Source organism: Amblyomma maculatum, chromosome 9 (assembly GCF_055883805.1).
Source record: "Amblyomma maculatum isolate TAMU_Amacu chromosome 9, ASM5588380v1, whole genome shotgun sequence".
Taxonomy (NCBI): domain Eukaryota; kingdom Metazoa; phylum Arthropoda; class Arachnida; order Ixodida; family Ixodidae; genus Amblyomma; species Amblyomma maculatum.
In genome coordinates this window covers 45,057,578-45,084,211 of record NC_139352.1, presented here as the reverse complement: position 1 = coordinate 45,084,211, position 26,634 = coordinate 45,057,578, and positions in this window count along the sequence as shown.

The following is a 26,634-nucleotide window of genomic DNA, read 5'->3' as shown; positions in this document are numbered from 1 at the left end:
GCAGTCACGGCGCTCGTTCGGTGGCGTCAATAACAGTGGAATCCTCCTCGCGTCCTCGGTGCCGGCTTGCAGCCCCTCCCCCCCCCCCCCCGTGGGCTCGAATTTCAGGGCAGGCGGGCGTCCGCGTTTGGTTAGGTCGCAAGCGTGTACACATGTCCAGGCCCGGCATGGACGCGGTTCAGCACATCGTGTGCCCGCTAGGTTTCCAAGAACCTCTTCCGCCGACATGTGGTGCAGGCCCCGCCGAGTTTCGTGAATTATGGCCCCAGCTGTGTCTTCGATGGTGCCAGTGGAGCGCGACGCGCCGAAGGGCGACAAGCCGCTGAAGAGCACCTCGGCGCGCACATACGCACACACATGCGCGCGCAAACACACACGCCCGCGAGTGGCCGCTCGGCCGGCGATCAGGGGGATGAAACCGCCGTCTCCTGACACGCCCTTCAGTTGTGGCCTTTCTCCGTTTTTGTCCCCGGCAGAGGGCGTCTAACGGACCAATCTCAAAAATCATTCAGGGGAGCTGCAGGTTGCCACTGAGATTCTATAATTGATTTCGAATATCTTTGCTGCGGATGCGTGAACCAGCTGTTTTATCGACGTAATGATAGTACGAGTTTCATGTCCGGAACTTAACCTATCTGATATGAACCAACAAACAAGCATAGCTGCGCTCTTCACGAATTTTGTGACGGGAGTGAGATACTCCGGTACAAGCTGAGGAAACAACGTTTTGTTAGATGACGTCTCTCGCTTCGTGCACGCTGAGCGTTTGTGAAATGAGCTGCCAGCAGTGTCAAAAACCACTCTCGAAGTTTTTCGGGAACTTTGGCTACTCAGGTCGCGGAATTGCCGACTGACCAGAGTAGAGTAAGGATAATCCCCCCATAGACGCCACTACCACTGCTCTCGCAAAAAGCTGCACAGAACACGAGTAGGATAATTCCTTGGTTCTTTTACATAGTTGTCAAACAGATGCATGTGCCCTTGCTTGCGCTCGATTGTTCAATTTTAATTTAATGGCTCCAACGACAATATAAGCACGTAAACTTAATTCAGCATTCTGCTACGACATTACGTCTCTACTCTGTTCCGCTGAAACAAAGCATATCACTTGTTTAAAATGTAGGCTGCACTTTTCACGACTCCAATAGTATGTAGCCCTAAATTTGCAATACAAGGTTGCTCTGAAGTTAACCCCAAAACTGCGTGGGGCTAGAAGTAATTTTCCCTCTCTTCAAGCATCGTCCAGGGGTCGCTTGTTTCTGGGAAAAGTAGGGGGAGCTACTGGCGTCGGAGTACAAAGCCCTTTCCTTCCAACTTTCTTGTTTTTCTTTCTTTCTTTCTTGACTTGCGAGCGCCTTGTTCCTGCCGGGTCAGTCTACAGATATTCAGGCTTTGTGCGCGAGAGGCATCCCCCAGAGAGGCTGAAAAAAAAGGGAGAGCGAAACCTGGGAGCAGAGTTTCGGAATATGCGCTCACTGGTAAGCGCAAGTTTGTTTTGAAGTGGACCCCACTCTTGGGCGTAAGCCTGGTGGACCGAGGGTTGGTGTTTTATTTATTTTATTTTCTTCTGTTTTGTAGAGTCTTGCTCTTCAGTGGGTGTACAGTAGGCGCCCAGTTGGCTGCCACTTGCAATATCTAGAGTACTGTCCAAATTTTGTTCGTAATGGCTGTCGCTGGTCTCACCTTCTTGCCCCAAGGCTTGCGCACGTGCTCTGTGCATGGTGTGCAGTGCGTGCTGGACGAAATTGGCGCAATGGCTGAATTGCGTGGCCGAGAATGGCTCCATCAGATATCGTAGCCCCGATGGACGTTTCCTGAAGATTGACGCTGGTCCCCTTTTATGAGCTTCTGGTCATGCGTGAGTCCGACACTGTCAAACCATGATTTCGGCTTTGCATGTAGAGTTAGAATGTTAAGTTTTCGTTGTCGACCCATGGGGTTCTATTTTGAATAATCCTCTCATGTTATCAACATGTTGGTAACTCTGTACGGCCTGGGGTGCTGGTTACGTAGTGTTCTGAAAATGTCAGCACTAAGTCAAAATAAGTGCCAAGAGGGTGTGATTGAGAACGGGTAATAGGCAAGGCTGCATAGCTGATTGCTGCATGCAGTGCAGCGAGTGTTGTGATATTTTTAATGACCGTCGCTTTGCTTTCTAACTCCCAGAGAATTTAGAAAGCGGAACATGCGGAGTTTGTCTGCTTGCTTGAGAGTGTACGTGCGTGGAGAATTCAGACTGTGTGCCTTGAGCGTGCTCCACCCCGAACCTGCGCTGCGTGAGTAAAAAGCACTTACACTTGTGAGGCGCTCATCATCAACGTCAAGCAGGTGTATTCTCAATATAATAGTATCTTGTTCTTGACCAGTGAGTTTCATGCAGTCAGGAAGTGGCGAATGGCCGTGCCACTTTCCTAGCACAAAACAGAAAAAATAATGGCGAAAAAAGGAAAAAGTAAACTTTCCTAGTGCGGTGGCGTGGGTAGTGGTCGGGCCGCTTAGAAAAGGCAAACTGAGAACTGCCGACCTATCTTTGGCATCCAAGTGGATCTCCACGTGGATTGGTTGGTGCGGCTGCCAGAGACCTCTGCAGCAGGAAGCTTTGTTCTATTTTTATTTAATGTTTACAGTCTGCCCTGCGTGACTCGCCTAAACGGTGGTCCCAGCGCGTCATTTCTAAAGGTTGTCTTTCCTGACAATTACCACAATGAACAACTACGCCATTTTCAAGCGTAAGGAACGTAAGCTGAAAAGAAATAAATGCCTTCACATTACAACTGCTCAGAGTGTTATTATTACTTAATGAGCTCTACCGATCTATATGATATAGAAAGCATCACCAATGACGCATCACGGAGAAATGGACGTTCATTCGAAATGAATTAAAATATACTCCACTGACTAGAAAACGTAATCTAAGAGCTCGGCATACTGTCTAAATTCCATTTTTTTGGACAAAGCTTCCGAATTGAAATGCCCTGGAGTGTATACTAGAGAGCACATTTCATGGACAACTCATATAGAATATACAACTAGCACAGCATACATGGTATTGAATATTTTGGCGAAAATTTCCCACATCCTGAAATGTAAAATATCTGCTGTACCTCACGCATATTAGATCGCTTCTTGAATATGTCAGCGCCGGGTGGAATTAACTTAGGGCTACATTATCACATATCTTATAACGCGTAAACCGTGTAACCCGCTTTGTTCTACAAATTTCCGCAAAGCGTTTCAGGAGTTTGGCTGGGAGTTTCTTAGTAGTGCTAGTAGCAGCCTTCACGGCTTTATCAATCAGTTTTATCAAAACAGAGCAGAGCCCCTATTATAATAGCAGTACTATAAAATTCAAATCCGAAAGATTCTATCACTGCCGAAACGTTGTTTTGAATAATTGTAGTCATTAACAAAAAATCGGCTTAACGGTTCTGTGTGCGTTCTAAGATTCTGATAATATAATGATATGTGGATCCTAGACTGTGCTGCCATAATTAAGTATTGATGTAAAAAGTGGGAGGTACAGCAGCTCTTTTACATCTCAGGCTTTGTGGAATTTTTGCCGAGAAATTCGAAATCGAGAAATTTAATATCCTGTATGCTTTATTAGTTAAATATTCGACGTGAGGTTTTCATGAAACGTCCTATTTTGGTATGCATGCCCCGTAATTTAGATTCAGAAGCTTCTTCCAAAGGATTTGAATTTGAATCGTATGCCGAGCTTCTTCATATACGTTTTCTAGTCAGTCGAGTATATTTGCATATATTTCAATTGAGCGTCCATTTCCCCATGACGCGTCAATTGGTAGAAGCTGTCTAGATAGTATACTGTAAGGCGCAAATGTTCTATTCGTTCAGTGTCGGGCTGCACATCTCTGCAGTCTTGTGCGTACAAACGGATTTTGCGGGAAACTTGATGAACAATAGTGCTGCTATGTATTAATAACAATAAAGATGCTAGAAAAGACCCCTGAGGTAGACTGTATGTAGCGTCTTTTATAAGACGTAATGATATCTACTAGACTGGTACATCTCACTAAGTAATAGCAGCACTCTGGCGAGCTGTATTATGGAGGTATTTGCTTTCAACTTACGTTGCTTACGCTTGAGAATGGCTCGGGTTTCGTCGTGATAATTGTCAGGAAAGACAGCCCGGCAGCCCTCAGTTTTGCTTTTCTGTGCCGCCCGAGCATTACTCACCGCCCCGCACTAGAAACATTTACTTTTTTCTTTTTCACTATTGTTTTTCTCGTTCAGTTCTCGGAAAGCATCATGGTCATCCGCCATTTTGTGACTGCATGAATCTCGTTGGTCAAGAATGAGACCGCTTTAGTTTGGGAATGAACCGGCCTGATGGCAATGATGAGCGCGCCGCAGGTGTAAATGCTTTTTACCCACACCGCGAGAGTTTAGGACGGAGAGCAAGCTCAAGGCACACATTCAGAATCCTCCATGCACTTACGCTCTCAATCAAGCGGAATATGATCTTATGCTCGACTTCGTGAATTCTTCGTGTCTTAGCGGGCTTCCGCGAGTGACAGATACTACGCCTTTCCTTTCCTGTAAACGAATTGTAGAACGCCAGTGAACTTTGATTCGTTCAATGAAATGCTGGGTCTGTTTGCACGGGGCGCGCGATGTACCATCACGACATATCAGAACGTCACCAGGCGATTCATGTATAAACGAAACTGACCTCACCGAGCGTACGATCCAGGCGTACGGGCGGTGCCCTTCATTTGCCGCTTCCTCGAACGCTGCCCCACACAGCTAACAGAAGCAGACCCAGATGCCTAGGAGGCGTTAGTACAGCAGGCTTCAGCGAATTTTGATATCAATTTACAGGGTGGAAATAGCGCTATATTTGTCGCAATTCTCCGCGGACACATGTACCACGCCGTAAAGGAAGGGAGGAATGCGGGAGTGAAAGAAGAGAGGCAGATAGATGTGCCGTAGTGGAAGGCTACGATCCACCGCGCTATAATGGCTTTCGCCTTATCGCAATTTAGTGGTCAAACAGTGCCTTTAGGACTTTTTGCTTTTTCGCTACCACTATCAAAACTATACTGACACCTTAGCGCATTGAGTATGCCCACCTGTAATCATCTGGGACCAACAAGACTACGAGACTTGTCAGTACCGTGGTTGTTTCGCAATCCTGTGGTTCTGGGTTCGATTTCTGCCTTATGTAAATTAACGAATTTTATCAGGTCAGTTACTTTCATTTCGTTAGGGGAGGTTTTTGGGTAAATTGGCGTTACTTCGAATATTTTATTCTGAACTGCGACATCACGTAGGCGCTTTCAAATTTGATGCCGGTTGCAGATTGATTGAGGGATGACTTCAAATTCCTGCTTGATCTCAAGCTTTCAGGATCACACTGTTTGGTTCAGCGCAGGATATATTTGATAATGGGAGCATATACAGAGCTTGAGTGGCCATCGGGCGCTAATATAGAGGACATGAAAATCGTTGGCATGGCGAGAGGCTACACCACAAAGTCTATTGCGAACAAGTAGCGCCACTAGGGGTGTTCGCAGGGTGCAGACTGCATCGGTTGCAGCCCTATGGGATAGGGGGGAGGGGGGTGCGGAGGGAGGAGGGGAAAGGTGTGGTATGGGGCGAAATAGCAACCAATTACTGTGTGAAAATGTCGACATTATGGGGATGACTCGGTAAGCCGAAGAGTAGCAAGTACGATCACTAGTTTTAACGAGTCGCAGGTGTGATCACGCGGTATGATGACCCACAGACACGACAGCCTTGGCATAAGTGGCCTACTTTTGGGTCTGATGCGATAATTCATAGCCGACGGGCTATCTGATAGTGCTTTTCATTAAAATCCCTAGGCTGAGGAGGCACTTGAAAGCGGCTGGAACTGACCTCGAAGGGTCCAACATTTGGGCAGCATGAACTTCCCCGAATTCATGACGGAGTGGGATGTTCTAGAGTCTCTTCCTGACCATTCTTTAGGCCTGCAGCAATTTCTAATGATATTTGGGAGGAGTGCTTTTAAACTCAAGTTTATAAAAACTGCTTGATATCTAGAATGGGTGAGTCTTTGATTTGAAATCTTACATTATCGAATTCCATTAAGTGTGACCAGCTTTTACTTCTCAATGCCAGAGAAGGAAAATTGTTACTCTTGGTGTTGTTTTTTCACCGTTGCACTACGCTATCTACGTAATATTTGGCTGGAAACGTGCCCAGCTCGTTTGTTCGAAAAGGCGTCACGGTCTCCGTTGCTCTGGTCGTAACCCTGAATTGGGAAAAATACGTCCAGAGAAATATACAAAAGAATTTAGATTAAAATGGCAACGCAACTGTTCGTTATGCAACGTTTAGAGTAGTGTCATGCCCCCCCCCCCCCTCCCCCCATTTAGTATTCATCATCTGCTAGCAAGTTTGAAGCCGTAGTTTTCGATAGGGGTTCGAACCGGTGACATATGCACCTCCAACTGCGTGCTGTTTATTGTAAGTGTAGGCGTCCGCCGACATGTGAGATAGATTCCGCACCTTCCTTCTCCAAACACCAACCCAAATGAAGGCTTTTAGCACTCTGTCAAACTCTGTGCAAGGGTCATAATTGGAAAATTCGCGGAACAATAAGTTAGCTGTGGGTTAGCTTGTGGTTAAACCTGGAGTTACGCGAGGGCTATTTGCATGGCAATGCTTAGGTTCGTCTTGAAAGCAAAGACACGAATTTTGTACATAGCAGTTTATTCTATGGTTTCAGCTTTATTTGTGCCATAGAAGGCACTTTTGACCACTAAAGTGCCATGAGGTGAAAGCCTCTATCGCTCGGTGGTCCGAAGCCCACCTCTACGGCACCTCTTTCTGTTTTCACTCCAACCTTCGCGATAACGCGATAACATAAGCTTCCAGTCAACATATAAAGTCCCGCTCTGACGGAGCCGTATGAACGGGACTGCGTGGCCTAGGGGATAACGTGAATGCAAGGGTTTTAGCAGGCTAATTGTGATATCACCCTCCCATAAAAAAGGAGAGGTCCGAGTTGGCAGCTCCTGCCAAACGTTTTGTCAGCAAGCCCTACGTACAGTTAATACACGGCCATGTCAGCTGCCAGCTACCGCCTTCTTCTTTCTTCGCTCTTCAGACATAACAGAGAGAGAGAGAGAGAGAGAGAAAGAGAGAGTGAGAGTCGAACTTGTTATTTACACCAGCAGATGAAGGAACTCCGGCCCTCCATCGCTTGGGATGGATGGTGGAGCGCCCCGCCTCAGACGCAGGCCGAGAGACGTTGTTGGCCGGTGGCAGGGGCCATCTGGAGCCCAGGGTCAGAGCAGCACAGCATGGTCTCCCAGAGTTGCGGTGTCAGATTTAGTCCCCTAACGGGAGAAAAGGGGCAGTCCCAGAGGATGGGTTCGAGGGTGGCTCTCGAGTCACAGTTTATACAGGATTCTGATCTTTCTCCTGGGAGAGAGAGAGAAACAACTTTATTTGTTCCAGGTGTTGTGAATTAGGGCAGGTGAGTCTGTGTGGCTCCCAGGTGGGGGTGACATCCTGGGCCACAAAATAGTTCCAGGTTGTGTGCTCTTATCTGCCTTGGTGAGGAGTTGGTCCCAACTTTCCGCGGAGGGAACTGGCAGGAGGGCCCTTGGGGGCGGGTTATTTTCGCATCCTCAGAACATGTGTGCCTGAGTGGCGGGTCTCCATTCTTGCAATTTCGACATGCGGGGTCGTATTTCCCGTTAGTAATTAGTGATAGCATGGAGGGACTAAGAATTGAATGTGTCTGTAATCTGCAGAGCAGGGTGGCTTGTGCTCTGTCGATGTCTGGGTAGGGAGGCGGGAAAAGGTGTCGCGTCTTTTTGTGAAAATTGATAATTTCGGCGAAAATCTGGGGGGGCTTCAGCGAGTGCGTCTGGATACGTGAGACCGACCGCCCAGGTTTTTAATCTTCAGGCAAGTTGGTCGGCCCCATCGTTTACAGAGTTGCCCGCGTGGGCGGGTGCAAGGTGCGGAAACATGCGAAGTATTTGTTAACAGTTTGGTGGGGATTTGATCAGTGCCTGCAGAAGATGATGACTTAATATTTTCTATAACACAAGATATGCCATGCGCAGATAATGTAATAGAAGCATAACTGGCCAAGGGTAAGCTGTTGTGACTGATGGTGGCATATCGGTTTCTTTTGTAAAGGCTGATGAGAATGCAGTGTTGAACATATCGGCACATTCGATGACGCTTGCCTCCTCTTCAAGTGTATTGGTAAGTGTGTTGATGGACGAATGGTGAGGATAAAGTAGTTGCCAGAACATTCTCTGGTTATTAATGCGAAAGCATTACTTCGCTATGCTCACAGATTTCTGTATGGAGACCGCGTCTGCAGACCGCTTCAGCAAAATCGTGTCCGCAGTAGTTGGGAGTAATTGAGACGTGATAGAGGTTAATGAGCGATCAATCTATAGAGCGTGACTTATTGTTTTTGCCGAAACATAATTAGGCCAATAAGGTAATTAGGTATTTAATTACAGGCAAAAATGTAAAAGTTGTCTACAGCCGTTGTGAGTAATTGAGAAGTGTTAGAGGTTAATGAGTGGTGTCAACTGATAGAGGGTGACGTAATGTTGTGTCCAAAAATATAATTAGGCCAATAAGTTATTTAAATAAGTATTCAATGCAAAAGGTATACGTCAGGCGAAAATGGTCTCATTAGCCAATGGCTTGGCGCCACATTTGAATGTATCAAGTACGAAAATCAAATCAGATCATATCAAAGTTTATTTCCCATCTAACACTAAAGCTGGAAGAATCGAAGAAAAAAGCTACCCTTGGGCAGCTTGACGAGTCTACAAACCTAATGATTGGCAGGGAGGCAACACAAGAGTTTATACAATTTTAAAAACAAGCACATCAAGGAAACCCCAGAGAATACACGAAACAGCAATATGTATACGTAATGAAAGTTAAATCACGTTATTCAAAAACAAATTATGTAGTTCTCGGCTTTAAAGAAGAAAACAAATCGAAGTTAATGTGTATATACCTATTTAGAAGAGATGGAAGAATGTATTGAAGGCATTCCTTACCAAGATTTAGTCGAGGTGTTGGCAATGTCCGTTCTTCGCCACGGCTTGTTAGATAGACTGAGTCTGTTTTCATTAGTTCTGCTAAATTCTTAAAATTTGTTACATTATTCCTTATTTCTGTTTTAAAAGTGACACTAAGGCGATAATCATAAAGATTATGGGCTTTAATCATTCTAGAACGACAAAAGAAAGCAGCACTTGGATGGCGGAACGGTAAATTATATGTATTTCGGAGATATCTTTTTTGCATTAAATGAATACGTTCAAGGTTAGTGAGTGCTGTAGTACCTAAAACTAACTGGCAGTAGTTTAAATGCGAGTTGAATATTTAATTTTATACCAACATTTTCGTTGTTGTGGGTAGTATGTATTTTAGACGGCCTATAACACCAGTGATTTGAGCTTTTTTTAAAGATATAATTGACATGATAATTCCATGACTACTGGCAGATAATATAATCCTGAGGCATTTAAACTGCTCAACAATTTCCACAGACCATTAGTTTAATATAATATTATCGTGCGTGCGGTTTGATAACTGTTTTTCCGCCTAAATATGACAGCTTTGGTCTTACCCTCGTTTATTTGCGTCAGGCTAACTGCACACCAGACCTCAAGAGCTTTCATTGTGGCATTACATTGTTTGATAAGTTCATGACCATTATCACCTGAAAAAAAAAATACGCTTGTATTATCAGAATAGATGAAAAACTTCTTATTATCGCTAATGTTGACAATATCGTTTGGGTAAATATTGAAGAGTAGAGGTCCTGGCGTACAGCCTTGGGGGACACCGCAGAAGAGTGGCTTCGGTTCAGACCGTATACATTTATGAATGCCACTTGCTGTCTGAACGACAAATAGGAACTTAACAGTGAGAGCGCTTTTCCTCGGATACCATAGCAGTGTAATTTATTTAGTAAGATTTTATGATTTACCAGGTCAAAAGCCTTTGAGAAGTCCACAAATACGGCAATGAAGATATCTTTGTTTTTAAGTTGCTTTATTACTTATTCCTTTTGTTGGAGTAATGCAAATTCAGTTGACTTGCTGTTGCAGAAGCCAAACTGAAATGTTGTTAGCAGAAATATGTGGATGAAATTTCACATTCTTAGATGGAGTAATTTTTCAAAGGCTTTCGAAAGCACTGGTAATACAAAGATCTGTCTGTAATTGGTGAGGGCGTTGTTATTTCCCTTTTTGTAAAGAACAACTTTTTCTAATTGCATATTTACCGGAATTACTGCAGTTTCTAAACACATGTTAAAGATATGAGCAAGTATGGGAGCAATTATATCAACTACATGCTTGGCCGGCCGTATTTGGATATCATCAATGTAACAGCTACTGCTATTGTTAAGATCTGTTATCACCGACACTACTTTCCCTTCTGTGAACGGGTGTAGAAAAATTGTTTCATCGCTCTGAATTCGAACATACTTGCAAGCGTCAGATCCGGTTGCACGGGTAGCCAAGTTTGTTAAAACAGTATTGAACACATAAGCCAGTTCAACGCCAGAAACTTCCTTTCCATCTATATTTAATTTTGTTATTGTAATGCGTAAACTGTCCTCCTGCAGATGTGCATTTAATATCGACCATAGTACACCATGTTGAGCATTCTTAACTTCTAGATGTGGCACGTGATAGGCTGTTCGTGCAGACCGCAATTTTTTAGTCAGTTTATTCCTATACTTCTTAAATAATGCAAGGTTCTCAACCTTCCGGCTGCTCAGTAATTTTCTATACAGCTTATCTTTCATTTGTATTTCTCCGCGAAGCTCTGGCGTTACCCACGGCTTGCGGATTCTTCGGCTTTTCATAAGTGTTACAAGAGGAAAGCAGTCGTGATATATCTGTTTAAAGCAATCGACAAACGTATTATAGGCAATGTTTGCGTCATGAAGTTCAGCTATCTTACTCCAATCTACTTTCATGAGCGCATAACTAAATGATTTCAACGATGCTTTTGTAAAAGCTTGGTATGTGATTGATGCGGACTTACTCCCTATTGTACTAGCCTTCTTAGTGCAAGCAAACACGGGAAGAAGATCAACAACACAGCAAGATAAAATACCAGAAAAAGCATTCAGCTGCATAGATTTAGTAATAAATAAATCGAAAACTTAATGGACTTCACTTGTGACTTTTGTTGGTGTATTGATCAGGTTAACAAAACAATTAGACATAACCGTCATAATAAAGTCTCTAGCAGATGGGTTGGGATCACTCATGTCAACAATGAGTTGACCGCAAGCTGTTAAGGCTTTCTAATTGTAATACTGAACAACAAAAACCAGGAACATGTCATAAAACTGTAAAAAGTGTGCCATATTACCGTTAGGAGGGCGATAACACACAGAGAACAGAGCACTTTGTGTAGAAACTGAAATAATTTCATAATCTCGGGTAAATAAAGTGTATACGCTTCAAGTAATTCGTCTTCAACGTCGTCCTGAAGCAATAATGCAAAACCGCCGCCGCGAACATGTCTGTTTCGTAGTATGTCGTATAATTCTTCAACCTGAAAACATAACAGTAACTTGTGCTCCACGTCTCAGTTAACATTATTGCAGAGAATTCAAAAGAAAAACTACCAAAAAAGTATTCCAGACAGAAAGCTTTCTTTTTCACAGACCTAGTATTCAGGTGAATACATTTGTAAGAGATCGCCGGAAACTCTGACACTACTTAATCCACATCACTGGACAAATAATAGCGAGTATCAACCACCTTTTTTTTTGTTTAGCAAATTAGTGCGAACAAAGCGTCAGTTACAGTTTGGTCCTAATAGCGATGGCAACAGCATCGCTGGTCTTTCGAACCAGAACTTTTCCGTTCATATACCAGACAAAATCATAGCCTTTTTCCTTTGCCTTATTTGAGTCCTGAATAAAGTGCATTACTACTACTACTACTACTACTACTATCTTAATTAGTTAAATAAATAAGTCAATTAAGGGGGTGTCAAGGGTGTGACGTCACGCAACCTGGTCTAGCCAAAAAAAGGGCATAGGAAAGAATTTGCGCGCAATTTGAAAGTACCAAAGGGCAGTTAATTAAGCCAGGGTGACGTCAAGTAACCGGAAGTAGAGCCGTAAAAGAGCATTGGCGCGTAATTTGAAAGTTTCGAATACTAAAATTTGTAAACAAGAAGTGAAATAATGTGATATAAAGGATGTGACGTCACGCAACCTGAAGTAGAGCTGAAAAAGGGCATAGGAAGGAATTGGAGCGTAATTTAAAAGTACCGAACACTTAAATGGGTAAACAAGAATTGAATTAATGTGGCGTCACGCTACCGGAAGTAGAACCAAAAAAGGGGATAGGGAAGGTTTGGTGCGCAATTTGAAAGTACCACAGACTAAATTGGGTAAAAACTAAGTTAATTAAGCAACTAGAATCAAGCGACAGCAACATCCTTGATTTGCATTACTCCAATGCTGACTCTGCAGTGCTTTTTATTTTTTTGTTAGGTCACTGACATGATAAATACTCTTTGGCAGGTCAGTAGGAAAAAAATGTGCATTTGGCGTTATAAATGGACTTCAAATAGATATCCTCGCCCGCCTAGTACTTGTTTCATGTGTATGTGCTTTCGTTTTGCTGCGCGGAAAAGTAGCTTTTTTTTTAGCGTTTTCGGTGACTTCGCAAACCATAGCTTACTCCGATTGGCACGGAATGTGACGGCGGGAATACACCTATATGGTAATTCAGTAATTTTGGTTTTTAAGGCCATCCAGTTGTCTTCAATTGATCGATCATTGAAGTCTGTTTGAAAGTTTTGAGAAAAAAAAAAGCGCAATTGATGGTTAATTTCTCTGTAGTTGCCGTTGTCATAAAGGCGGATTGTTTTACAGTAAATTTCCCGTGATTCCTGTGTGAAAGTGAATGCCTTGTGAAGAATTTTGTGGTCGTTAATTTCGCCCAGACAAGTAAGCGATGACAAACTTTCAGGTTGATTTGTTAGTACGAGATCCAAGACGTTAGACGATTAACATGTGACATGTGTGGGGTGTTATTAACTGGATAAGATTAAAATTTAGACAAACATCAATGAAGGTTGTTATTTCTGCTTTTCCTGTTGTGGTTAGGTTCTACCATTCAATAGTCGGGTACTAAAATCGTCAAAAACAATAATGCATGCGTTAGGCTGTTTATAAGCGAGTTGATTTAGGCTACAAGAAAACGTTTCATTGTTGTAGGGTGGTCGGTAGCAGAACCTAATATGATGGATTGAGGTGGGGAACGGCTAAGTACCCATAATATTTCTAGCTCTGATGGAATGTTAATAACGGTACAAAGTAACAGATCGTTAGTGGCGACTAGAACACCTCATCCGCGGGAGTCCTCGCGGTCCTTACGGAAAACAATAAAATTTGGTAGATCGGCTAGAACTTCTGAATCGGTGGTGTCCTCTGTGAGCCACGTTTCTGTTAGGATGAGTACGTTTCCTTCGGACGATGAGACAAGATTATAAACTTGCTTGCATTTGGGAAGTCGAAGTACCACCCTGCAAAAATGCGCTGCACGTTGATAGCCAGCAGCTTTGATTTTTTTCCGACCTGCTGTAGCGTCATCAGCGCCATTCTGAATTAATCAAACTGTAATTTCTCAAGTTACATTGCTGCCAATCATCTATTGATCAGATCTGATCTATTGACCTACAGATGTAAGTTCGTTTAGAGTGTCGGGAAGGATGTGTATGATTGCTATGACGTCTATTTCTGCACACCCTCTCTCCAAACGCTTATGCAGTACATACAGTTTTGTGGCGGACTCCGGTACAAAGCGAGATTTAACCGAACATTAAGGGGAGCCCGAGGTACAAATCTCACCAGAATTCCTTCGTTTTCACCCGTAGTTTCTCTTGCTATGTGCGCCTCTACATGCGCCATTAAAAACAACATTGAGCACCTATATACAATATCAGCAGAGCATGTTCGTCGTAGCTGCGGCTCAGATTGAAAATTGGTATGCTTAATTCATCGCTTGATTTGCGCATATACACCATGGCTTCTTTCACCCATGGTGCTCTTCTGATAACAATGTTTGTGGAGCGTAAGCGTGAAGCGTGTGCCTGCAGTTATTATAGTGTATATAGAAATTTTCGCTCATTGCCTTTGCAATAAAAGTTAATGGCCTTTCATTTACCATATCGCATCTGATTTACTTAGAAAATAACACGACGAAATAATTTTTCATAATTAAAATGACGCCATAGTAACCTACAAGTACCATCTGAAACGTTCACGTATTTACGCCACCTCTGGTGATCTGTAATTCATGATCCGATGGTACCTTCCGAAAGTACTCGTCCCATTCTGATTCTAGTAATTTACGTACGTTTCGTGACCCGGATATGCAGCCACAATCCGTCGTATTTCGTTACTACATCTAGCTCTTCGCTACTATCCATTCCGGCATAGTGCTGTGTAACTTCACTAACCACAGACATTTCTTGGCACTGGCGATAATTCCTCGGAATGACGAGCTCGAATGTCTCTGCGATGCACGTGTTGATTTTATCGCCATGCGTTCTGTTACGGGATAGGAACACATTGAAATTATATTCTCTTAATGCGTGTATGCGCAGCTCGCCAACTTGCGGTGTCATTTCGCGGCTTTACGCCGATTAGTGTGTGCGATTCGCTTACCGTGGGCCGTCAATTTGCATACGTCAAAACTTTGTCACTTTTTTAATAAAGCAATATCTTTATGATGCCGTGTGGCCTTAGTATTGCTGCTGTTGTACGTGATAATACACAATTTTGTGTAAATGGTATGTCTCAAAGTGGATACGCTATGAGCTAACACTTAAAACAAAGGGATTTGCCCCGAATCATGCGAAGTTCCCCTTTATTCCACGGCTTTTGCAACGTACGCAGCTCGTTCAGTCGAAAATGCGTCGCTACCCCGAATTACGAAAAACGTGTCGGAAAAATAGGCGCCAGCATGTGGCAGCTACCGGAACTAATCGAGACCTTTCTTCCAAGCTGTAGCGCACACAAGGCGAGGGATAGAGAACGAGAGGACACACACAGCGCTGTGTGTGTCCTCTCATTCTCAGTACGTCGTCTTGTGTGCGCTACAGCTTGGAAGTATGAACAAACAAGCCCAAATTTCGACATAATCGAGACCTTCTACGTCGTTGCGGAGACAGATGGGGCCTCCGTGTTCCAAGACTGAGGCAGCTTACCAAGTCTCAAACCGGCTTTCGCAATGCGAAATGAAATGTGCGTGTGCGTCGATCTTTCTCAATGCGGAAGCACCCCACTTCACCACAGGCAGCTATCGCGTAATGTCCTTGAGACGGAGCGAAAGTGTTCCCCTTATCGTCAAAGCTTCGCGCTTTCAATGTCATTATTAGCGCGCAATACTAACTACCATTTTCAGTGATTGTTACGAACTTTTCAACCGAATTCTCTAATTTCACGAAAATGGTATATTCGGCACTGACTTGCATTTTATGGTGTGATAAGAAACCTAGTGACGTTGTTTGATGATTTGCATCAAAGACACCGAGAGGGCTGAATTTCATACGATAGTATCGGTTTGCGTTTATGAACATGTCCCTCTCTTTCATGCTCTAAAGACAATCTCTCAAGACCCGTACCTCAGGCAAGCGCTCCAGTCGCGCTGGGCATACCATGACCAGAATCACCCTGTAGTATTAAGCATTTTTTCAATCAGCGTTCCTTAAATGGAATGAACGCAATACAGCGGGTACACAGAAACCGGTAACAGAGACAGGAAAGATGGAGAAAGAGCTAATTAATTTCAGAAGCAGGCGGACATGTACATGTGGAAGCTGTCCTGGTGTGACACATAAAGGCACGACGCCGCTTCTCAACTCTATTCCGCATTTTGCACAGTCGCCGCACTGCGCCTTTCATATTCATTACTGCTGTAGCGTATGCGTACAAAACCCGCACCAGCAGCAACAGGCATCCACCCTTCGGATGCCCGGGGGACAGCGAGAGGAGATGCTGTGCCGAAAAGGCACACCACCTCGCCTTGTCCACCACACACGGCGGCCGAGTGTACAGCCGGAACTTACAAAGATCCGGAACGACACCAGTAGGAATCTCAGTCCCCGCAACACAGCGATCGAAGGCAGAAGCGCTGCAGGCGCTGGGATTCGAACCAGCGTCTTCGCGTGTGCGAGCTCAGCACGTTACCCACTCGGCTACCGTGTGGCACGGCTTCTAGCTCACACTCGGAATAGGTGTTCCGTGGGGGATGAAGCGGTCATACCGGAGCATGCGCCGTGGCTACTTGCTGCTTTTTACGGGATAGTGCGAGCGTGAAGCATATCTCGCGATATCGAGTGCAGTCTCTGTAGCGTGCGCGCATGATATCAAATGCACCAGCTGTAACTTTCGTGCCTGGTCATGCATGATTACCTTGTCACTTTATTCCGTGCTTCGTTGACCAGACGGTGGATGTATGAAAGGTGTAAACAAGGAAAACGTGCCTCTATTTCAATCATGGGCGTGCTGTTTGGTACATTTATAGTGAAGTTCGCTTTTGAATACGTTAACGTAAAGAGAGGAGGAGTAGATAGGTTGAATTCTTATTCTGCTGACAGAAGATAATTTCATAGCTTGTATATACATTTTTTCTCGCCATCGATATGCCATATATGAAAGACTCGATGAGGAGGTTTAAGGAAGGGATGAGTACAGTAAATATGTATTGAAAGCGTTCATATGAAGCGAAATTGAAAACAACTGCTAGTGTATAAGCGAAGTTCGACAAGTACGGGCACGTGGAGAGTGCACTACGAGTGCATTGAGATGTGCGGTTTGTCGGGGGAACATAGGGCGTGTAAGCAAAGGTGAATTTATTTATGAAGGTATCTGTGAAACTTCAAAAGGCTGAGGTTACGGCAACGAAGTACGAGATGGCACACCCGGATTTTACATTGAGGTTTGGTCTGTCAGGTTTAAGGTCCCAAAGCGAGTCCAGCTATCAGAATCACCGTATACTGGAAGACTCCAGAAATGTCGACCACCTGGGGTCTTTAACGCGCAGTGATATCGCACAGCACAAGTGCTCCTTCATTTCGCCGACATCGAAAGCGGCCGCCGAGGCCGGCATGCGATCCCGCATATTTCTGCACAGTTGTCGAGCGACCTAACTACCGGGACACCTCGGCGGGACAGATCGAATTCGACGGCATCACTTCAGAAACATACACGCGAACTCCATACCGTCATTACTCTTTTTATTGCTGCATTATAAGCCTTGCAACATTTTCACGTCTTTTCTATCCCGCTCTGAATTAGGCACGCGTCATTTATACCGGGTATCCCGGCTATCTTCGACCAAGGTTTTCAAAAAACAGTTCGCCCTAGTCCACTGAAAAAAATTCAGATTTGCAGAGTCGCATATGCTAATCTCTTTTATTTTGTTAACTGCAGTTAATTAGTACATACTAATTACCTAAATCTCTGATTAGGATCTTCAGAGAAAACGTGTCGATGCAAAAGTTCATCTCGAAAAACCTCTAGCTGCGCTGTCTCCAGCACGTTACAACTTCCGCCGCCATATTTACAATTTCCTTCCCTTGGAATCCAGTTTGTTACCGTAAGCGTTAACGAGGTGGTTTTATTCTGAAATATTTGCAGCGCACATCTTCGATGTAAGGCTAGAATTAGCAACAAAAAATAACGAAGAACTATTCCCACATTATGTTCGTGGAGCATTGGCGTATACCTGCAGTTTCTATAGTGTATATGGACGTTTTAGCTGATCGTCCTGGCTTTACATGTTCTCTCCACTCAGGGATGGTAAATAAACAAGGTTTGCGTTGGTGTCAGTGAGTAATTACTTCCTTATTACAAATATTCTGCACCTTAGGGGATTCCCTATATATTTAAACCAATGCCGTTCCCGCTTCGAGTAATTGATCAATTTGCTCTCGCCCTATACATATGATCTGTTGACCGTGCGGATTAGCTTAGTAAGGTGACGGCCCAAAAATGCGGTGGTCACGGGTTCCATCACCGGACCATGACGAATTCTTCATCAACTACGAAGTTTCTGACAAAGATGCACAGCTTTACTTCGTGACCGTATGGCTGCGTTTGGATGGATGTCAATGTGAATTAATCCCTTATTACAAATCCACTCCATCTTCAGGGATTCCCCTGAATATTCGACTAACCTAAATACTACGTATTCGTTTCCTTGTCAGTGGCAAGGCATCACCGACTCCGTATTCGTTAACACCAATGATCATAATAGCTGCTGGTGTAATTCGCACGACGAAGAGATGGTTGCTTGTTATTATTTCAACTCCATTCTTGAAGAAATGCATGTGAAGCCGAGGACATTGTTTGTGTGGTCCAATAGCAGACAAATTCGATGGGCTGCTTTCGTTTTTGGTTCGTGGGTTTTTCGGGGCTCGGATTTATTTTTTCGAAGTTGGTTTCTGTGCTTTGTTTTTAATATGTGCATGCTTCTATAATGTCAGCATGTTAGCAAGTTACTGCGCCGAAAACAAACTGTCACACAGACCTGATTTCAGCGCTGTCATGACATGCGGAAACAATAGAATCACTTGTCTTTAAAGCCGTAATGTAATGCCCAATTTGTCGCCCCATTAAAGAAACTGTGGCCTCTAAACTATTCTTGAATCGAATTTGACGTGGAGCCGCAAAAACACGCATGCGTGGTAAAACGTACACGCTAATTGACATAACGCACTGTCGAGTCCCATGTCGGTCAAGAAGCGTCAAAGAGCCTACATTGCCTGTATATGCGCCCTTTTTTATCCGAATAAGCGCCTATAGTGGCAAATCCTCCATGAGAGTTCTGATGTCCAAACGCTTCACGACAATAGATAGATAGATGTATTTATGGAAAGGAAAAGGCAGAGAGGTTGGCCGGAATAAGAAAATGGCTTCGAGAAAATGGCCAGCATTATCCTATCCCGAGCATACCCTAGACACACCACTAATGAATGTTTTACAGTCTCCGAAATACAACAAGTGGAACATTCCAGGAAGTTCACCTGTTCAATTCAATGAAAGTACGTGCGCATGAAAACCACATTTAAACGCACCCTATGGAGCAGGGATGCATTGCGGCGTAGAATTATTTGATGAACGGAAAACTTTAGATCAGCTCCTGATCATTCCTTCCCCACTAGCTGCCTCAGCGATAAATCTCCGAAACAAGGTCGGCGTAGTGTAGTGCGTGATAGGTATCTGTTACCCGTCCTTTGGGAAACGTGTGAAACGGCATTCCAGATTCTGACTCGTCTTATAGCTCCGCCACGTGTAGCTAAGGAAGTGAAAAAGGGGATTCGAAAAAAAGTTCTTATGTGGAATATTTTGCGCGCCTTTTCATTGGAATGTCTTCACAGCGTATTTCGTCGTTTCCCCAAGTAGGCACACGACGGGATCTTGAGTATAGCTACTGATTAACAAAAGAGCACTAAAAAATTGATTGTGACCATGGTCGTTTGTTCGAATCATGTTTTAATCATCGACGGTCGCCAACTTACCTTGTAATTAATTTGCCGCATGATCTTTTTTTGTGAATGTAGTTTTGTTTCGTAGAACCGTCGTCGCTTCCTACTTAATTTGTCCTCCAGTTGTTTTCACCTGCACTAGTACATCTATTCTATTTTACGTTGCTGCAATTGATAATTGCACCCGAAAACTGGGCAATGCGGCTAGTATTTCAACGCGTTCAAGCAGCTGACGCGCTAACATACGGTCGTACGACAAAGCGATGGTGCGTGCTGCACTGGAACGATGCAATGGAGGACAATTAGGCTATATGCTGATTAGAGAGGAAGGCGTAGACTATGCATCATTAGGCCATCTTTCTAGGATTTGTCTTTTTTTCTCGGTTGCCACCTCTGCCCCTCCCCCCTTTCACCTGCGACTTTCTTTAAATGCTTGCTTGTTTGGAACCTGCAAACGGGTCCGTAATACCGGCTCCTTGTGTTCATGGCCTCTGCAACGGCGTCACAGAACATCTCCGCTATCGGCTACAGCTTGAGAGCGGCCTTACAGCAGTCAAGCTCAATTCAGACAGAAAACAGTTTTGTGATCAACGAGAAAAAGAAAGCATAAGGCTGGTTCACACATTCGTAACTAGCGCTCTAGCAACACCACCTAGACTAAGAGAAGGCCAGCGCAAGTCCACCTTTCCACTAGTCCTACGTCACGACAGTGAAATCTGGGGATAGATCGGCGGAGCCGAGCGCAAGCGTACGCAAGCAAGGCAATCTGGAACCACTCGGCCCGAGTGTACATTTTCGGCCTGTGTTTGCTGTGTTCATAATCTGTGCTGCATAGGCGCTTTCGAGCAAGGTATCTGCAATGTCTGGGTGTTGTTATGCGCTAAACTGTCGCTCTAACTATGCCAATGGATCCAAAGCGCAAGTGTACAAGTTTCCGTCGGAATCGGCTCAAAATACAGCGTGGACAAAGGCTGTGCCGTGGAAAAACTTATTACCGATGAAGTGCACTGCGACATGAAAGCGTTGTTGTTTACTTCCTAATACTCGTGCTGCTAGTCACCAGTATTTGGTTTAGCACAGTGTATTAAACCGTATAGGCGTGCACATATCGAGCACACAATTTGGACAGCACAGCTACTAATAATCGAGTAGCGTTTGCCCTGTTTGAGTGCGGAACAAAATTGTTTTGCAACCTAAATTATTTTCTTATGGAAACAATTTTATTTCGCTAGTGACCATGTGATTGTAGTTGCCGTAGTAAATAACTGGTTTTATGCCGAGTCAACTGCTCGCTGCATTATTACACTCATGGCAATCGCTTCTCCCAGCTTAAGCAGCTGTTTTTATATTTACGTCACGACTTTGTGACTAGCACTTCCGTGAAAGCGACCTCGTATTCACGACAAGCTACACCGAGTGTCGTCAAGGTTACCGTTCTGAGTAATATCTCTGCCTGCCATTCTTAGCTTTATCTATCCATCTAACAATAAATGTGCTCTGCTCTCAGATGAATTTTGTGCCTGTCCTAATGTTGATTCAAGTAACTCTGAATGAAGCTGAACATTTCCTCGCAACTTCATATCTGCCATTGAAATAAACGCCAGGTGGATTGTGTCAAATTGCTCATATACTTCAAAAGACTGGCAATATTAGATAACACCGGTAGCACAAGTATAACCCTCTTCATCGCTAGCACTAAAATTTGAATAGGTAGCTCCATAGCAGCGTTGAATAAAAAGAAGAGAAAACGTAACCGCGTAGTGTGAAGCCGACTTTCTGTATGACCTCACTGCGATGACGTCACATAAGCTTGCACAGGCCTTCTAGTAGTCTAGGTGGTGTTAGCTCTAGCGAGTATTGTATCTGTTGTCTAGTTATGTAAAGCTACAGTCATGTCGGTAAGGTCAGGTCGTAAGACTAGAACTTGCTAGCGTCCCTTACAGGTTGGTTTGTTTTTGGGGTTTAATGCTAGACGCGATAATGGAGAGGTCCTGGTATTTCGACCACCAGAGGTTGTTTAACGTGCACGATACCGCACAGTGCACAGGTGCTGTACTTATCGCCTGCATCAAAAGCGGCCGCCTGAAAGAGAGTGCGTTATCTTGCATCAGCCGTAACTCCTGAGCTGATTAGCACGTCATGACGCTTCTCTAAAGGTTTACTAATTCCAATACGCTGTACGGCTATATTATTGCACATAATGTGGAATGATTACTATTGCGAACTGCAGCAGCGAAGAGATATCGACACCAAATAGCTCACGTGTGATTCTACACAACCCCCACCGATAGCCGTAATCCCGCCACCTTCATTTCATTCTCTGAACTTTCCTTAGCAGCATATTTCTTCCTCTGTTTCTTCTCTAAAGCACTTTGTAATACTGCACTATGTAGCAGCTCTACAATCCGCACTTCCTAAACGGAGTGAACGCGATACTGTAGGGACACGGAAGACGCTAGCAAGGGGAGGAGAATCATAGACAAATCGTTTATTTCCGAACGAGGCGTAGAAGCGCTTTCGGAACTTATATGCAGATGTGGAAACTGTCGTCGTGTGACGCACGAAGGCACGGTGCCGCTTTTCAGTCCCGTTTTGCATTGTGCAGTCCCCGTACCACGTGTTCCACATCCATTACCACTGTACCGTATGCGTACAAAATACACACCGGCAGCAACAGGCATCCGCCCACTGGATGCCCGGGGGACAGCGAGAGGAGATGCTGTGCCTAAAAGGCACACCACCTCGCCTTGTCCACCACACACGGCGGCCGAGTGTACAGCCGGAGTCTGTAATGCTCCGGAACGACACCGGTAGGAATCCCAGTCCCCGCAACACAGCGATCGCAGGCAGAAGCGCTGCAGGCGCTGGGATTCGAACCAACGTCTTCGCGTGTGCGAGCTCAGCACGTTACCCACTCGGCTACCGTGTGGCACGGCTCGTCGTTGACGCGCGGAATACGTGTTGTGTAGGGAATGAGGCGGTCGTAACGGAGAATGCGCACTGCCTATTTGCTGCTCTTCCTCTGATAGTGCGAGCGTGAACTTTATCTCACGATATCGAGTGCAGCCGCTGTAGCGCGTGCGCTTAGTATCGAATGCAGCCGCTTTATCTTTCGCGTCTCGTCATGCATGATTGTTACTTCATTCTGTGATTCATCGTATACACGATATATACGGAAGGAGTACAGAGAACGCGTTGAATTTATAAATTATGGATGTGCTATTCGGTAGTTTTGTTATGAAGTTGATGAGGTGAACGCCAGGGCAACAAAAGATAAATGGGTTAATTGAGCCGAATCCTCCTCTCATGCACTCTGCAAAGAATTCTTAATCTGCTGACAGGAGATCGAATCCCCTAGCTCGTATATACATTCTTTCGCGGCCCTTAATATGCCATGTATGGAAGACCCGATGTGGAGGTTGAAGTAAGGGATGGGTACAATAAATATGGGTCGAAGTGTTCACATGATGGGCTATTTCATTTGGGCTGAAGCTGTTTCACTTTCTGATCGACAAAGGGTTACCACTTGTCGCGTCACACCGGTAAAAAGGTGTTTCGCAATACTTTTTACCGCTTCGTTATTTATTTCCTGTAGGGGTTGGGAAGAGCTTTCACAAACCATCCATCAGCAAGGCGAGGAATGCCAGCCTCGATTATTACGTGAGTACTTCAGGACAGTCATTCCTAACACATGGCCGGGAGTGGAAAGGGCTCGCGAAAATGAATCGAGAGGTCGAAATTGAGCTTGCGAGAAGCTGGAGCACAAACTTCAGCACAAAGTTATAGAGTCTAGGGAAACCTGGAGAGGGTTAGATTGTTCGCGATTTCTTACCTTTCGCAGCGGTGGAGCGGTGGCGTATTCGCTATGCCTTCCTGCTCCAACGACACTGCAGGATGCCCTCGTCAACATCACAATGTCAACCTGTCATACTAATTTAATGTTTTTCGGCGCTGCCCGGCCTTCCTATGGAGAAGTGAAGGGAATGTGTCGGATTCCAGGTTCGGAACTATGGAGGCTAACTCGTGTCTTTTTTTGACGGGTTACGGGTTGGTTCGTATGCAGTCTGCAGGTTTTCGGGTAGTTCGACGACAAAACGTTTCGGGAATATAAATGTCGAGCAGCTGAAGCCATGCAGTCAGCACTCTTTCCTGCCCCTTCTTTTCGCCATCCGGCTATTTGCGCTGAAGCTGTTCCAACTTATGAAATGTTGTATTTGTGTTTCACTTGTCGCGTCGTACCGGTAAAAAATTGTTACGCAAAATATTTTTACTCTTTATTCTTTATTTCTTGTAAGCGGTTGCGAGGAGCCCTCACATTCTACACAGTTTAATAGAGTATGTTGTTAGGCGATTCGGTCAGACATATCTTGAAGTGCGCGCACACAAAAGAAGGACGAGAAAGGTACACAAGAAGTGCAGTGTTTACCTTTCTCATCCTTCTGTGTGTGCGCAGTATACCTTCAAATACTACATCTTCACTTTTTCTTGGTTTCAGATGCCGTATTTGTTGTCTTCGCTTCATATACTTTCCTGCCAATCAGCATATCGCCTACTTCTTCTCCTTTTGGCACGAAAGTGCGTCGAAGCCGTCTTCACGATAACCACTATATACCTAGCTAGAGGTGAGTTCTTCTCCAGGTAACCTTCGGAAGAGCCGCAGCCATGCACAGAGAAATTTCAGAAAGAACATTACGGAACCACTCTAGTTCATGCATGAGTCGATCTTATTTGTGTAAATCTATAAACGTATTTGGGAATGTGCTGCCGAGGTCGCATATGTACAGGTGAATTCGTTTTATCAGTGTGCTGTGTAACGGTTCAGTAAAATGAAATTCTTCCCTTTGCTTCGATTCAGGTTACATGAATTCAATCTACTGATACTTCAGTCATAACATGCATGTATTCGACATGCTAATACATTGAAGCATTTGCAGAAATCATACTGTTGAACGCATTCGCGCGGCAAATGCGTCGTGCTGCAAGAAATCATAGGCTTCGTTAGTAATCGCGAATTCAACGTGCTATTCCTTCTCCTAGAGCTGTATGAACTCTTCTCTAAGTCACGAACTTCCGCTTCGCAGGAGTGCTGGGTTCCCTGTTGTTCACCGCAGCGGACCTGTTCGTGTTCTCGCCGAAGGCCCAACCTGGTATCTGAAGCCTCTTAGCGCTGCCACCATGGCGCTGCCTATCCGCTGGGTCCCATCTACCCTGCTACTACAGATATCGGGAGTGTTCCCGGCGGTCTACGATGATTGCTCTCAGCTTTGGTTCCAGTAAGTCACACTCCATTGCGAACTGTACTTCCTATTTGTATTCTACTCGGCTACGGAGAGTAATGTGTATACACTCTCCTCCCATCTATACGCGGCGATGTTTGCAGTGTATGCTACTCATAGTTCATATGCAGTGTAAGTTTATAGCGCTTTGTTCGTATATTAATCGATCTGGTTTTCAGTGTCAGTGCGATCATACACCTCTGTCTGCGCAGCTCGTACCGTCGCTGTTAGGTCCCGTTTCATGAAAAACTCGCGGTAGCAGAGGTGATTTCGTACTCACACTTACGGACTAGGGTAGCGCTGACGATAGCTCTCTAAAATTAAATGAGGGTGACATCGATGCCGTCGCCGTTCTTGGTGGGTTGCCAGCTCAGTGGGTAGAGCACCTGACACGAAATTTGTAGGTTGTGGGCTCGTATTCTACCAGCTGCATGTTGTTGTATGCTCCTATATTTCTTATCTGCTTACCAATAATCATGGACGCGACTATCGTTTGTTCTGGCGCTGAATGGACAACCCCCATAAATGACAAGGAAAACCAGTGACGTGTACAGCGACGCTTTGCGGATTAGGAAAGTCGTCTGTAACCTGCACTCCCGTTATTTGTTCACTCTTCCAAACCTCTATATTTTCTGTATGGCAGCAGTATAACAAAATGATTTGATGTGTGGGGTTCACTGCTGTGTGATACCAGTGCACCCCTGCTTAGTAAACATACCTGTAAATTCCTCCATGAATCGGTTGTGGGAAAGGGACCTATGGACCATGTCCCGCAAGTGCATCTGATCGAAGACACTAGAAACTACGCACCAGTGAGCGCTTGACCTTCACAGCAATGTAGTGAGCACGCTAGCAGCCCGCTCCAAATATTCAGCTGTAAGTTCCAGCTTTTTGTTCTATTGCTGCGGCTACCTCACACGCAAAAATCTATCGGACAGCAGCAGCAGCAGTACCACCGTTACCAGTACCACCATATCCAGCAGCAGGAAGCAAGCAAGCAGCATAACAGCAGCAGCTATAGCAAGCAGCACCACCAAAACCCCCAGCAGCAAACAGCACCACCGGCAGTAGCACCACCAGCAGTAGCACCACCAGCAGTAGCACCACCGGCAGTAGCACCACCGGCAGTAGCACCACCAGCAGCAGCACCACCTGCAACAGCAGCAGCGGCAGCAAAGCACCACCACCACCAGCAGCACTGGCAGCAGCAGCGAAACCGCCACCGTTAGCACCAGCAGCACCACTGCGACACCAACAACCAGCAGCTGCACCACCACCAGCAGCACCTGCACGACCACCACCCCCACCAGCACTAGCAACACCAGCACCGCCAATAGCACCACTACCAGCAACAGCAGGACCACCGGCACCAGCACCACCACCTGCAGCAGCAGCACTACTAGCAGCGGAAGCAGCAGCACCACCACCGGCAACACCACTGGCGGCAGCAGCACCATCACCACCACCACCATTAGAACCAGCAGCAGCACCAGCACTAGCACCAGCACCAGCCAGAACAGCAGCAGCACCACTGCCACCACGACCAGCACCAGGACTACCATCAGTAACAGCAGCACCACCAGCACCGCCACCAGCAGCAGCAGCTGCACGACCTCCAGCAGCACCACCACCAGCCCCACCGGCAGCAGCAGCAGCAGAACCAGACCACCATCTGCAGCTGAAGCACCAGCGGCAGCACACGCAGGAGGAGCACCAGCAGCACAACCACCACCAGCACCGGCACCACCACCTGCAGCACTGCCAGAAGCAGCACCACCAGCACCACCACCGGCACCCCCCCCCCCTAGCACAAGCAGCACCAGCG